This window comes from Rattus norvegicus, chromosome 13, assembly GCF_021556685.1.
Source record: "Rattus norvegicus strain SHRSP/BbbUtx chromosome 13, alternate assembly SHRSP_T2T, whole genome shotgun sequence".
Lineage (NCBI taxonomy): Eukaryota > Metazoa > Chordata > Mammalia > Rodentia > Muridae > Rattus > Rattus norvegicus.
In genome coordinates, this window is record NC_141546.1 from 6,933,901 (window position 1) to 6,948,765 (window position 14,865).

The following is a 14,865-nucleotide window of genomic DNA, read 5'->3' on the forward strand; positions in this document are numbered from 1 at the left end:
GTGCAAGTTAGTGCAGAGACTGGCAGAGATCAAGAGTCAGTTTCCCTGGAGTTAGACTTACAGGTGGTTGTGAGCCATGTAGCATAGGTGATGGATACTGAACTTAAGTCTTTTGGAAAAATAGCACATGCTCTCATCTGCTGGGCTCTCTTTAGGTACACTTTTCTCCTATTTTTTTTTTTTTTGAAATATGGGTCTCCAGCTAGTGCAGTCATGTTGATAACATTCAAGCAAAGTCATTTCACCCAAGTTTACCAGTTTGGGAATTATTATCAGAGATGTGCATCATTTATGTCCTTACTCTTCTTAGCAATCAAGCAGACAATGAAAATTAACCATAATTATGTAATTATACTTTCAACACGCAAAACTTCCCTTTCCTATGACACCCAAATGTTCTTTTGTATAGCAAATTATTTTTAGATGTGGCTTTAAAAGGATTGCCACGATAGGACTTCTGCTTGCATAGTGCTACCTCTATGATTTCCCATAAATACCCATTACACCCAGGGTCCCCATCTGCTGCAGGCTAATAACTGTCAATTTTCACAGAACTGAGGTGTCAGTGAATGAAAAGCCTTTGTATCAGTGCCCAACACACAATAAACCCCCAATAGTGCTTCTTCTTTTCACACCCTGACACTTAGTTTTAAGACTATCTACACTGGCACATGCCATTTTGTTCTGAAGGATTCCTATGTGCCTGTAGTGCCTTGGTTCTTTTCACTCTTGGATTTACTACGAAGAATACACCAGAAATTCTCTATTATTTTATGTTCCAAGTAGTGAAAAGAAAGTTTTTTTGTGTGTAGAACAGCTGGCCATCTTGCTTAAATTAGAGGAAGGAAAATAGCAATCTTTAAGTAGGCAGCTGCTGCTCTTGAATATGTTGGTGACAAGATGTCTGCTGTTCACGCATTGTTTGAGAACAGGCAATTTATTTCTTCATAGAGAGATAATAAAAAAGAGGCTGCACAAACTTTAAAATTGGTGTATGGAGGTGTATGAGTGAAAATGTGCCTGTGTATATGTGGGATTAAAATATCTACATTTCTTGACATGAACCAGATGTTTTTTCTAAATGAATGTCTTGAACTAATTTTATATTAGTCAATACTCACACCTCTGTATTATTATTCCAGATTAGAACACAGTGGATATCAACCTGTTTACTATTTCCCTTCATTTCTCACCCTTTCTGTTATTATACAGATATAATAATTTTCATTAGATGCAATAAAATATACAAGATATAAGTTCAGCTGTACATGCTGGTATAAAGAACTTCATGAAATAAGATGGAAGTTAAGTATGAAGACTAGAGTTCAAATACCTATTATTCAGGTAAATCCTGTGCATGTCTATGTAACTGTAGCTCCAGCACTGGACGGTGGTGAATGGTAGATCATTAGAACTTGATGGCCACCAACTGTGGCTTAAATCCTCAACTTTTCACTCACTGAAACATTCTGTGTAAAGGAAATAATTTCAGTAGGTTTTCATCTTGTCACCTACGTATTCAATAGTCCCCTGACATATTGTTTTGTCCTCTACATGCCTGCACTGATACAAGTGTCCACACTTTCAGGTATTGGAACCATAACACACTTACACACACACACACACACACACACACACACACACACACACACACACACACCACTTATATAATTTATAACAATTATAGATTTTCTTTGAAAAAGAGGTAAAGAGATAAAATGCACTAGTTTTCGAAGTTCACTTTTCAGGAAGCTTAATTCCAACTGAGATTAAAAGTAACAGGAATTATAAATAAGAGAAGGGCGATTGAGTTATATAACTCTCATACAGAGAAAACCATGTTCTGAACTCTGCAAGACCAAGATGCTTACTTTCCAAACATAACTTTCCTTCTCAAGGAACACACAGATGAAAAGATTATAAGACCGAGGTTCAATCACAGAATTACCTGCCAATGTGTGTAGCTATACCTTATTACCTCATCATGTGAAACAGCCAATCATATGTGAACATGTCTATGTGCCTCGTTTGAATCCACCAATCCCCGTAACTATGCATCTGCTTCTGTACGCCCGCTTCTGCTTCCCCAAACCCTATAAAAGCCCCATGCTGGAACTGCTGGGAGCGCAAGTCCTCCAAAGAGACGGTGTGCCCGCAGGTACCTGTGTTTTCCAATAAACCCTCTTGCTGATTGCATCCGAGTGGACTCAGTCATTGGGAGCTTGGGACTCCTCCTGAGGGAAAGGTCCTCTCCGGGGGTCTTTCGTTATGGGGCCTCAACCGGGATTTGGAGACCCTCCACCCAGAGATCACCGACCACCCACCGGGAGGTAAGCCAGCCGGCGTTTGTCTTGTCTGTTGTGTCTTGTCCTGTGAACGATCGATCAATAGGCTCAGATCTGGGGACTATCTGGGCGGGCCAGAGAAGGAGCTGACGAGCTCGGACTTCTCCCCCTCAGCCCTGGAAGATGTTCCAAGGGTGGTTGGAGGAGAGGGAGATCCGGATCTGTGGCACCTCCGTCCGTTTTCGGAGGGATCCCCACCCTTGATGACTCCCTCTGAATTTTATTTGAGTAGAGGATCCAAGACCCTCGCTGACTCCGTCTGAATTTTTGGTTTCAGTTTGGTACCGAAGCTGCGCGGCGCGTCTGTCTGTTACTTGTTTGACTGTTGGAATTGTTTGTCTTTTTTGTGACCTGACTGTGGTTTTCAGGATGTGTTGGTGTCTGTTGTTTGTGTTCTGTTTCTGTGTTTGGTATCCCAGAAGCAGTTAAGGTTAAGCTGCAGTTTGGGCCAGGTACTGAAAGTACCAGGCATCTGTGGAAATTGGTTAAGGATGCTTTGTTTTTGTCTTGTTTCTCTGGTTTGTTTTCTGTGATATTGTCGAGTGTCTTTTTGACTTTGTTTCATGTTTGAATTTGGACTGACGACTGTGTTTAAAATCTTGGACCGACGACTGTGTTTGAAATCATAAAACTCTTTGCTTTGTTCGTCGAAGAGATTTACTTGGTCCCCTTAATGCTTAGTGCGTAAGAAACTTAATTTTGTGGACCCCGCTCTAGTGGCGATGTGTTGGTTGATAGCCAAAGTTAATTTTTAAAACATAGTGTTTTATCTGTGCTTGTGCTCGCAGCCAGCTATGATAAGCTGGAGAAGATTTAAATTTTGCTTGGGAGTAAGGAATCTTAAAGGCGGAGTTTCAGCCGGTTTGACACTTAGTGCGTAGCTGCCTAAAAGATCAGAAATGCTGTCAACAGGCTATAAAAAAAAAAAAAAAAGAAGAAGAAGAAGAAGAAGAAATGCTACAGGAGGAACTATCTGAAAGGGCTGAGAGCGAGGTGGGAGAGGACTCTAAGGAAAGCAAGAACAAGAAAGGAATTTCTGACATTTGCTCACAGAAGGAGAGCGCTCATTAAGAGAAGTTCTTTAAGGAAGGCTGCCTTATCTGCTGGCCTTATTCCAAGGGAGGAGTCAGTCTCCAGCATTAAATTACTTTTCTTGTTGGTCATCATTAACATGGAGAGTGCCTTTGATCCTATTCCCACAGCAGCCAGTTCCAGCCCCTGTGGTCAAAATGCCCCAGGTCGAGGGACAAAAAGAGCCCCTAAAATAGTTTCAAAGAATCTACAACAAGCTGTAAAGAACTTTGCTTTGTTTTGCCAGTCAAGATTTAGAATTCAGGCTTTGGCGGTGGCCACAGTCAGGATTAATGTTTTCTTTTCCATGGGCCTTTAAACCCAGTGAGACAGTTTGTTAAAGGGCTACTACTGAAGTCCTGATAGACCCAAGTGTACTGGTTACGATTCTTTTCTCAGCCACCTGGCATCTAGCACCCAGGTTCTAACCATCTCTCCATCCTTTTGTTATTAGTTGTTACTAGAAGCCTAGTGTCATTTGGAGGCTGGTTCTCTTGAGAGGCAAAGGCACGGAGCTGACACTGAAGAGAGATACTCCTTGAGGGAAAATCTAAGTCTAGTGAGATAGTTGATAACATATCTGCTGCCTCTCTGCTCGCCTTTCTGTTTCATAGACAAAGTTTGTGCTTACTTGTACAATGGCCTTTTTGTCCCAAGGGAGCCTCCTGGTTTAGCTGTGTGACTAAATGCTGTTTGCCCTCTTCAGTAGACCTCTATTCTCAAGATTCTCTTGTTTTCTCACCATCCAATTTGAGATGCTTGTTAGTAACTGTTACAAGTCTTCTTAACCACTGAGGAAAGACGGAATCCTACTGGAGGCCAGAAAGAATGTTCCAGACATGGATGGAAGGCCCTCACTTCTGCCTGTTGACTTCAATACGCCTAAAGGTAGGGAGTGCCAGGTCTGCCGCCAGGTTCCAGGGGTGGGTCTCTGAGGGGCTGGAAAATGCCCCACCAATCTGGCTAAGATAAGGAAAGAATATGAACAGAAAGTTACAGAAATTTAAAGGGTTAAGCTAAGTTGCTGAGGGTTAGTATAAGTTACAGAGAAAGTAAGGTTAAAAGAGAAAAGAGGTAAAAAGAGCAGGAAGCTAGAAAAGAAGAAATTAGAGAGGTAAAGAGAGATAAAAGATGAGAGAGGAACATATACTGGCAACAGTAGTTAGGGAACCTAGGAAGATAGTACCTGGCAACAGAAGAGAATTCCTAGCTAAAGATCAGTGTGCCTAATGCAAAGAAAAAGGACAATGGGTCAGGGACTGCCCAAAAAAGAACAAGAGGGGCCACTGGAGAGCTTCTTGGTCCTAGAGTGATGGCTATGTACAGAGATAGAAGGGAAGTGTGGATACAGGGACCCAATGCTCTGTGCTCCTATGCCCCCCCAGTGGGCCAATATCCAAAGACCTTGAGTGCAAGGGGCTACTGGCAACGAACAATACTTATTGACTGCCCCAAGAGCAGTGGAACTTGGCGTGGGCCGGGTAACCCACTAGTTCAAAATCATCCCTGACTGCCCCTATCCCTTGCTCATGAGAAAATTTCTCTCCAAAATGGCTTGCATGGGCTGAAATGGCTGGGTGAGGCCATGTGTATGCATATCTGCAGACTGTGAATGTGGAGCTTAAGTCCTGTCTCAGTGCACCAGTACCTGATGCTCGAGATGTGTGGCTCAGTGCTTTTCTGCCTGGAACACATCACTCCTGCCAGCCGGGCACTAACAATTATCACCCAATCGAGGACTTAAACTGTGATAGAGTGGCTGATGTCTTGCCTTTGAATAGAGTGTCCCAAAAGATGGGACCACTGGACAGCTGCCATGGACTAGATTCTCCACCTGTTGGGGGCAATCTGGTCACCTTGCTGCCCAATCCTGACCTGGAGCCACTGCAACATGAGTGTCTAGCACTGGCAGAAGCCCATGGATGGAGGAAAGACCTCTGCGACTGGCTGATTGACCCCTGCTGAAAGTCGAGGACCTTGTCCACTGATGGGAACAGTTCTCTTCATGAATGAAGGTAAGAGATAAGTGGGTGCTGCCATGGTGGACAACACGATGTCATCTTGGATGGCTGAACTTCTACTCTCCCAGCACATCAGCACTGCACATGCCTTTACCATCTCTTGGATGCCCTGGTGAAGCCAACAACTGCAAGAGATGGCCTCGATAGTCATCAAGACGATACTGGAAGAAATATTCCCCCAGTCTGGAGTGCCCAAGGTAATCTGGTCAGACAACGGCCCTACTTTCGTTGCCAAGGTAAGCCAGGGTGTGGCAAAGTATTTAGAGGTTGATTGGAAATTACATTGTATCTACAGACCTCAAAGTTCAGGACAGGTAGAGTAAATAAATAAAACTCTAAAAGAGACCCTGACCAAATTAAATTGACCATGGAGACTGGCGCAGACTGGGTGACACTCCTTCCCTCTTGCTCTCTTCAGAGCAAGAAATACCCCTTCCAGATTCAGCCTTCCCCCTTTGAGATCTTATATGGGGCCTCAGCTCCCCTGACTGTATTAGATAATGTTACTGAACCAACATATCATGGTAATAATGATTTGTATGCCAGGCTAAAAGAACTACAGGTGATACAGAAAGAAATCTGCTCACAGCTGACAGCAGCCTATGCCCCGGGGACCCCCGAGACATCTCATCAGTTCCAGTTCAGAGACTGCAGCTACATAAAATGACAGGGAGCCCAGACACTCGGGCCTCGCTGGAAAGGACCGTACCTGGTGCTGCTGACCACCCTGACAGCCATCAAGTCTCAGCCTTAACCAGCCGTGTACTAGCTGTTGGGGCTGAGAGCTGAGACCTAGAGGGACACTCAGATCTTCAAAACGCTCCTTAGACTTGCACATCAGATAAGTGGACACATCAGAGACTGACTGGGAGGTTGCTATAATGCTCACTTGAGAAGTGTGCTTTAGAAACAAGAATTTCAGGTTTGCCCTGGGTTCCATCGAGATAGGTGTGGGAATAGGCTTTATTTCTATTGCAAATGATGTAACATTGCATATGTTAGTACTCCTAACACTTCTTGGGACTGTGCCTCAGGGATCACAACCTGTATAAGTTTAGAAGTTCTAAAAGACAGTCATGTCCTTGGTGTATAGGTTCAGATAGTGTCAAGATTGGAATCCTGATGCTAAAGACTTAGTAAGACACAAAAAGGAGTTGAGAATTACTTAGGGCTAAGGCTACCTAGGTGCTGCAAGGACAGCAAAAGGACATCTGCTGTTGCAATGCAAGGCTTGTAGAGAATTCAGAACTGCCATTGACTCAGATATAAAAAGAGTGAAAGACTTTTTAGCTGACCTCCAAGAATACCTAACCTCCCTCTCAGAGGTAGTCCTTTAAAATAGGAAAAGATTAGACCTGATATTCCTTAAAGAAGGAGTCTGTGTGCTACACTGAAAGATGAATGTTGCTTCTATGCAGACCATTCAGGAGTAATTAAAGACTCCATGAATACACTTAGATTAAGGTTAGACAAAAGGCAGACAGAGAAGCGCATCAGGGATGGTTCGAGAGCTGGTTTAGTAGATCTCCTTGGATGACAACTCTGGTATCTTCCCTTATGGGACCCTTCTTAGTTTTGCTTCTGCTTCTGATTATAGGTCCATATGTGTTAGAGAAACTAGTTAATAGGTTTGACTCCTACAAAAAGATAGAGACGCTCAACAAGGTTGGTTCGAGTCTTAGTTCACTCGGTCTCCCTGGATGACTACCTTACTCTCTGCTATATGGCTGGGCCATTACTAATAATTTTCTTGGTTTTAGTTTTTGGACCCTGCGTGACAAACAGGTTAATTGCTTTTGTTAAAAATCGAGTGAGTGTTGTGCGGTTGATGGTTCTGAGACAACAGTACCAGTCAGTTAGGACAACTGGTGAGACCAAATACGAGACTTGATATTAAAATTCTAAGATTAGAATTACTTAATAGAAGAAGTAGGGAATGAAGGGAAAATTATACAGATTTCGGGTTTAAAAATATGGAGTTGGAAGAGTGTGTTTCAGGGTTCACAGACTCAGGACTAAACACTGTGAAAAGCAAGTCCAGGCAGCCCCGCCCTGCCACTAGAGCTAACAGACCATAAAAGGAAAGGAATGCAGAACAGACCAGGAGTACCAGATCTGACTCACAGGCCACCTGCAGGAAGAGATAAGCCCCCAGCCCCCGACATCCAGGAAACCTGCCAATGTGTGTAGCTATACCTTATTACTTCATCATGTGAAACAGCCAATCATATGTGAACATGTCTATGTGCCTCGTTTGAATCCACCAATCCCCGTAACTATGCATCTGCTTCTGTATGCCCGCTTCTGCTTCCCCAAACTCTATAAAAACCCATGCTGGAGCTGCCGGGCGCGCAAGTCCTCCGAAGAGACTGTGTGCCCAGAGGTACCTGTGTTTTCCAATAAACCCTCTTGCTGATTGCATCCGAGTGGACTCGGCTCGGTCATTGGGAGTTTGGGACTCCTCCTGAGGGAAAGGTCCTCTCCGGGGGTTTTTCAAGGTCTCTTCTAGGAGTTGATAATTATATCCATAGACTAATTTTTTTATTTTCTAGTTGAAAGTTGTGCTACTGGTGGAGATGATTTTCCCTGCCAGGAACTTTCCCCCAACACTAGAAATGCAGAATGAGGAGGCAACAGCTACAGCTACAACCACAGTGTCAAAATAGGCCCACTTGAGACCAAGGGAGCCAGAAAGTACAGCAAGGACAGGCAGGGACATATTCCAATTGGGCTCTGGTTAGTAGGGCTGAGCAGATTAATTCAGGCCCTCTGAACTCATCTGACATAGAGGATTGTATAGTGGACTTGTGGAAGAGGTCCAGGATATGGAAATATAATGGCTCCAAGAGAATGACATGGGATTATAGAAAATTAATTAAATTTGAGAGCATGTCCTGTTTATATTTTCTACCATATCTTGATCAGTGGATGAAACAATGGCAATAATTAGATGGAGCCCTTACATTTTATATGAGACTTTGTTTATGTTTGACCTTAATATTCCTTTATTTGTAAACTTTTAAGATAAAGTGACACCCAAAACAGAAGACAGCAGACTTCTAGAGTACTTCTCTGTGGTGGTTTGAATAATAAAGGACATAGGATCATATACTTAAATGCACACTAGTCAAGACAGATTAGGAGCTATGGCTTTGTTGGAGAAACTGTTGGAGGAAGAGCTTTAGGGTTTCCACAGACCAAGCCACTCCCAGTCAGTGTCTTCTTAATTCCAGAGGATAAAAAATTTACAACCACTTCTCCAGCACCGTATCTTCCTGTGTGCCACTATGCTTCCAACCACTTTGACACTGGACTAAACATCTGCAACTGTAAGAAAGGAACAATTAAAGGCTTTCTTTTATATTAATTGCCTTGGAAATGGTGTCACTTCACAGCAATAGAACACTGACTCAAACATTCATTAAGTTTGCATTTGTAACTGTTGTTGCCTTGTCCTGGCATCCTCTGGAAATGGTTTTGTCATATGATGGCATGGTACAAACATCTGAGTCTTTTACAGATTTAAAAAAGTATATAAGGATATGAAGGTCCATCTCAAGGAACAGCAATGAGAGGCCAATCTGTGCAAGGCACTAGCTTCAGACACACCTGTGAATTTCTTGGAGGTATTATCGTCTGGTAAGATTTAGCAATTTAATCTTACAAAAGTCAGTGACTATAAATGTAATGAAAATAGAGGTATTTTGGTGGCTTTGTTTATATTGGAAGAATTTCATACCCCTCTTCCCCAAGCGACCCATCCTCTGTATAACCTGATAAAGAAGAGTACCATGTAGAGTTAGAACAAACAGACTGAAGATTATTTTGAATAGGCTCATTTCACTGTAGGGTAGGATACACAGCTGTGTGACCTACTACCCCTGTTTTGTTTTGTTTTGTTTTTTTTGTTTTGTTTTGTTTTGTTTTTTGTTTTTTTTTTTTTTTTTTTTTTTTTTCGGAGCTGGGGACTGCCCTGTTTCTTTTAATATCTGGGATTACCAGGAATTTAGAAAATTAACTGTGAGAGGTGTATAAAGCATTGCAAAAACTACTTTTATAGCACTCTAAATCTGTTACTGTCAAAACTGAGTACCCCAAAAGGGCTTGAGTGAAGGCCTTCTTTACAAACCTCTTTGTGGTATAGCATAGAATCAATTTTACAAAGGTAAATTGAGCACATACAGCAATTAGATATGATTTATGTGAGACCCGTCACAAATGTCATGAAGACTGTTGCATTCTAGGTTCAATATCTTTTAAGCCAGCGAGCATCTCTCAGTGATTGAACCAAGAGATAAGCAAGATTATGTAGTAGAAAGGATACAAGCCATCCTCTAGATAACTGGTAAACAAATGATACTAATAATCAAAACAAATCTGATGGGTAGCTGTACCAATACCAATGAACAAAGGTGCCATATAGCTGGAAAAGGGAGTAGAAAAAAGTAAATAATGGTCTAAGTTAACAGTGGTATGGATAGTACTAACTCACAAGACTAGGCTCAGGACAATTTATACTGACAGTTGAAATCTACATAGTGGCCTCATTAATAGACAATTTAGTGGGAAAAACAGGATTGGCTGGAGATAGGTCTGGCATCGAACAGACAACAAATGTGGAAAGAAATATATAACAAAGATCAACAGGAATCAGAATTCCTGGTAGTTTTCCATGTGTTATTTTACAGCCCATATAGTTTCCCTGAAAGTCATGAAGCAAATACATTTAAATGTATGGGCCATTACCCTGCAGGTACCCTTGAAATCTGTGCACTGTGTCCAAATAACATCCAGTCATAGGGGGACCACTGTAGAGTAGACAATATCTAAAGATGCTGACATTTTTGTGAAATATTCGGATATTCTGTGGGATGTCTAAACATCTTGGACCTATTTTCAAATTTTAGCCTTGAGAAATGGATGCCTTGAAGGAAGATGCATACAAGTCACCCTGGTTTCATGAGAAAATGTCAGTTGGAATTTATAGGGTCTGTTAGTGAAGAATGCAAATATGACCCAATCCATGTAGGTATTACCACATGCCTCTTACAAGTATTTTTGTGCAAGCAAACAATAGGTAAAGCCCATTGAGGGCCTTATCAAACTTAGTTCTATGTAAAATATTTCATGAAGAATCAAGAGCGACAAAAATAGCCTTTTTACCTTAACATTTTTGTACAGAACTTGACTGAAGATGACCAGAGGCAGTGTTATTTCCTCCTACCTTATAACCCTACTAGAGCTGGGTTCATTAAAGAAAAAATGAGTTGGCAACAGATTAAGTGTCTAAATATAAATGGTACCTTACATAGGTTGAAAAAGAAACTCATATAGGCCAAACATTATTGAATAAAAAAACTCAGTGTCAGGGTTGGTCTACCTCTCTATGACTTGTGGGCCAGGGAATTCCTTGAGGCCTCATAAACCATACAACAAATTGTTACCACTGTTTGTTCTGTGATAGAACAAAAGAGAGAGACATTACTGATGAAGACATCAAACAGTTTGACTGCAGTATATGGAGAAATTAAGGTGGGACTGAACTCAAAACTTGCCCTTGTTAATAACCTTCATAGTGCCGTAGTGGCCACGAAGACTACTGGTGGAGAACTGTCATCAATATTTATGATCAGCTCTGAGTCTGCAGGCCAGGAAGGTAGATGGACTGGAGGAAGTCAGAGGTGAAGCATATAATATAAAAAATAAAATTGTGGAATATTCTCAAAGACCTAATACAGTTTTGATTTTAAAATAAAGTAAAAAATAGTCTGGAGAGATAGCTCAGACAATAAACATTTGTCTTGCAAGTAGGACGATCTCAGTTAGAGTCCCAAAACACAGAAAAATAGCATGTGTTGTTACAATTTTTAATCCCAATTCTAGAGAAGATGAGATGTGGTATTATAGGAATTGCCTACCAGCCAGCCTACCCCAATCACTGTGTTGTTCCAGGACTTATGACATCCCAGACCTGGATTTTTAGTGAGGCTTGCATATGAGCCACAGGTATCAGCAACAGTGTAGAGCCTCAAATCCAATCAAAGGGCAGTTTGATAATAGGAAATGTGTTGCTGCTGTAAAATCAAATGAGATTAGGATTATTGTTTTGAGGTTTGATAAGGGGTAGAGATCATACATGTTTTTATGTGCTTAAACACACTCAGCTAGTTTTTAGGAGGTTGTTAGAAGAAAGGGAATAGCTAAAGATGATGGAAGGAAGGATCCAGCTACAAATAATGATCATGACATTAAAAACTAGAGAAAAGGAGCATCTTGAAAATGAACAGATTACTTACTCAAATGCTGCTATTCTATTTTGAGGAAGTGGAAATTTTAAACAATCAAATTAAGCATTTTTAAATTAACTTTCCTTTTGCATTTTAAAATATTTCTTCTTTGACAAATTTATACCTATTCAATGTAATATCTACCTATTACAACTTTCTCTACTCTTGGTTGACCTCTTCCAGGCCACGCAGTTGCTTTCCATTCCTTTCTCTTCTGTTACTTTTCATGTTTTTCCCTTCTGTTCCATTTCCTTCCCAAATTCTTGTTCACTTATTATTACTTTTTTTTCCAGACAATATCCTCATTTTTATTGTCCTAGATCATCTCACTATTGATCCTTACGTTTGTGTGAGCATTATCATAGGAGCCTATTATACCTTTCTATAAATGTTTATCATTTTAAAATAAACACTTGGATGGTCTTGGGTGAACAATATTACTTTATTTATAATTATCTCTCTACACAATTGTTTTTCTGTCTTTCTCCAAGTGTCCCAGTCAGCCCTGTCTGACCTACATGCAAATTCTTACAGATGTTCATCTGTCTCAGACAATTTATTGACTAGGAAAGAAAAAGAAAGAAAATTGGCTTCTGCGTTAAGATTCTTCTAAAGAAATAGAAACAGACAAAATAACAATAGTCAAAAAGCAAAAATAAGATAAGGAATATTGGGATCTGCTAGTCAAGCTTGCAGAATACAGGAGTCCAAACAGATCAAAACAAAAGATGTATGGGTATAATGGAAAATATGTATGTATGTATATATATATATGATATATAATTCATGTGTGTATATATGTTATGTGTATAAATAGTTGTATATGCTTATCTTTTTCATCTTGTATATACACTGTTGAAAAATAACTGAATTATGTATTCCTTTCAAATAAGAACCTTGAAATGATGCCTTTGCAATGTGGTTCTTAAAATGCCCTTAAATTAAAGGGGAAAAGGTAAAAGGGGATATTTTAGTTCTTTTTTTTTTTTTTTGTAAGTGAAGAAACACATTTATTAAAATAACAGCCTATATCTAAATGGATCTTTGAAAGCCAAAAGAACCTGAAGAAATAAATGTCTTCCAAGTCCTAAAGAAGCTATGACGTCCAACCTAAGTTGTCCAACAACTGTCTGCAGTAGCTGAAGGAAAAAGAAAAACTATCCACAATATAAAGAGCATTTCAAGAATTATATTCTATAACCCAAACTTATAGAAAATACAGATCACAGCATTTTAGGCTATAGAGAGGGATGAGCACAGCCACAAGCCTCTAGAAAGGAATGGGAAGCCAAAATTACTAAAATACAAAGGGCCACTGAGAACACAAGCAACACTGAAAATGAGGAACGCAGTGACAATTAGCACTCACATAAAAGAACAAGGATGCCCACAGTCCTCCAGTCCTCCATCCAAGAGAGTCAGGATGATAACTTTTAAATTTTCCAAAAAGGGCAAGTTTTCAAAATGTTCCTTTTTGATTGTCTATTTTTTTTGTGTGTGTGTGTCTGTTGTAATGTCTCCTTGTTCATTTCTGACCCTTATCATTTGGGTCCTATTTTTCTTGGTGATCTGGGTCAAGTGTCCCTCAATCTTGTTTACCTTCTTAATGAATCTTCTGTGAATTGGATGATCATTTGAATCTTGTTATTTGACCTATGTTCAATTATTTTCCTTCTGGTTATTTTGTTTCTTTGTTTTCTTGTTTTGTTTTTTTTTTTCTTTCCTTTTTATTAATTTGACAGGATTTGGATTGTGTTTGTTCTTATATATCCAAAATTTCTTCATTTTACCATTTTTATCATTTCTCTGTATTCTTTCTCATAGTTTCATGTAGGTAATTAGAACTACAATCTTCACCTATAGGATTGACCTCAACAGGTCTCAAAGCTTTAGTCTTCTTGAGATTTTATTTTCATTCTTGTGTATGTTTTACATATAAATAAACAAAATTAAAGGGGGAAAAATTAACACTCTTAGCAGACTCAAATCAAATGGGGTGACTGAAATTTCAATAAAAAGTTTTCCAGCTAAAAAAATATTCTATGCCCAGATGGATTCACAACAATTCACTGAGGCATTCAAAGAGCTACAATTAATCCTTCCTCAACCATTAAATAAATATATGAACATAAGGCCCACCTAAAACCTATTTCTATGAAGCTATTATCACTCTGATAACAAAATTAGGTAGAGACACAGCACAAACTACAAGACAGAAACACTAGTAGCCAATATTCATAAGGTAGTCAGATTCGAAGTGCTCAAAAAAAAAACTTGCAAAAAAAATATAGACACATGTCAAAAACATTATCAACCGTGACAAATTGGCTTTATCCATTAAATGAAAGAATGGTTCATCGTATGCAAGTCAATAAATGCAATAAATGACAGAATATTATGGACAAAAATCACATGGTCATCGCAACTGGAGCAGAAAGATCTTCAATGTACTCCAATATGCTTTCATGATAAAGTGGAAGAGAATGTAGTACAAGTGGGTTGTTACTTCAAGGGAAGGAATGCCAAAATGAAGAAGAAAGAAAGAGAGAGAAAGAGAGAGAGAGAGAGAGAGAGAGAGGGGGGGGGGAAGAAGGGAGAGAGGAAGGAAGAAAGAGGGAGGAAGGGAAAAGGGAAAAAGAAAAGTGTCTTTGGACTCACTGACTGAAATATTTTAACTTAAAAGCAGAAAATTGGGGTTGGAGAGATGGCTCAGCGGTTAAGAGCACTGACTGCTCTTCCAGAGGTCTTTTTTTTTTTTTCACCCAATCAAGTTTATTCTTTTTTTTTTCTTTTTCATTTTTTTTATTTAGAGAATACTTTATTAGTTTTTGTAATCAAACCCACGTATATAAGACCTTACATATTTAATACAGTGTGTTACCCCTGTACAAATGGAAAAAAAACTTAAGTTCAACATTTCTAGACCAATATGGCTGTTAATTTCTGTACAGTGCCAACTCAACACAGTAAACGGGGATACTTTTTTCGAAAGTTGACAGCACAGGTAAAGTTTCAAAAAATTCAAATTATATATCTGTATATATATATTTATATTTATATAAAAAGACCAATAATAGCAGTGTGTTATGCATCAACAGCAGCAACAGCTTTTCCAGGTTCTGCAGTCATCTGAACAAAACT

General features: G+C 39.8%; 1 long non-coding RNA gene across 1 annotated transcript; it reads left to right on the top strand.

Annotated features, from left to right (window-relative positions):
- Positions 1-2,119: 2,119 nt before the first annotated feature.
- Positions 2,120-7,858, top strand: LOC148001522 (uncharacterized). The gene is made up of 2 exons (XR_015635422.1): positions 2,120-2,330; positions 5,984-7,858. It is a non-coding gene; the product is annotated as an uncharacterized LOC148001522 (long non-coding RNA).
- The last annotated feature ends 7,007 nt before the right edge of the window (positions 7,859-14,865 follow it).